At 40.9% G+C, this 1,125-nt stretch overlaps 1 non-coding gene across 1 annotated transcript; it reads left to right on the top strand.

Moving 5' to 3' along the window:
* Window positions 1-232: 232 nt before the first annotated feature.
* LOC120252371 lies at window positions 233-339 on the top strand. Its single transcript, XR_005533906.1, has one exon. It is a non-coding gene; the product is annotated as a small nucleolar RNA R71 (small nucleolar RNA).
* Window positions 340-1,125: the final 786 nt, after the last annotated feature.

Here is a 1,125-nt window from a genome sequence, read left to right as displayed (position 1 = left end):
CAACTTAGGGCGCCAATGAAGTAATCGCATCGATCTTATGAAGTCCGGCTACCTTTTTTTTCTATCTCTTGTGTTCCATCGATAACTGCTCATGGCCATTTCTTCAATGAGATGTCGGGATTCTTCGATGCTCTTTGCTTCCTAAAGTACCTACTACTCGCAGAGATCAAGCAACTGTCTTGTGCTTGGGTTCAACCCATTATAGAAAGTCTGAATGATCGTCCACTCGGGGAACTCATGTTGAGGACATTTCCATAGGAGCTCATTGAACAAATCCCATGTCTCAAAAAGAGACTCTGATTCTTTTTACACAAAAGTCAATATTTTATTCCTAAGCTTCACGGATTCTCCGGGAGGGAAATATGGGCCAAGAAAACCATTTACCATTTCCTCCCAAGTAGTGTTCGATGCTCTAGTTAATGAATGTATCCATTGCTTTGCTCTTCCTTTCAAGGAAAATGGGAAGGCTCTCAACTTGATAGCATCATCCATAACACTATTAATCTTGAACATGTCCCACACTTCCAAGAAGTTCTTAATGTGATTGTTTGGATCCTCATCGGCCAAACCATTAAACTGTGCCGACTGCTGTAACATCTGGATGAAGCCTAGCTTGAGATTAAAATTCTGAGCCATGATCAGTGGCCACACAATACTAGACTGTGTGCCTAAAACTACGGGTCAGGAATAATCTGAGAGTGTCCATTACTGCTCATTCTATTCTGCCATACTATCTGACCCTGCACCTTCTAACTCAGCTTTATTTGACTGTTATTCCACAGGTTCTTTTCCCCTTCTACGAAGGGTTCGTTTAAGTTCAGGATCCCCTTCAACCAACGTCAAAGGATTCCCTCAGGTCATAACCTAGAGCTGTAAGCAAAGAAAGAAAAACAAATCAGAATTATGGAAGAATAAGAAAGTGTGAAATATAATAGGTGATGATTGGTGATAAGTGCTTGTGCGATACGAATGCGAAGTGTTCATTCCTTATGTTGAGCGTTGCTTTTCTCAGGTTTTTACACTAATATGTGTGTTTTTATGTTACTTTTATGCAGGTAGGGTTATGAGGCCGAGTATGAAGGAAATAGGCCAATGTGGATCACAATGCACCGATTTTGGAGGAAA

This window comes from Dioscorea cayenensis, chromosome 20, assembly GCF_009730915.1.
Source record: "Dioscorea cayenensis subsp. rotundata cultivar TDr96_F1 chromosome 20, TDr96_F1_v2_PseudoChromosome.rev07_lg8_w22 25.fasta, whole genome shotgun sequence".
NCBI classification, from domain to species: domain Eukaryota; kingdom Viridiplantae; phylum Streptophyta; class Magnoliopsida; order Dioscoreales; family Dioscoreaceae; genus Dioscorea; species Dioscorea cayenensis.
This window is presented reverse-complemented; position numbering and strand designations above follow the sequence as displayed.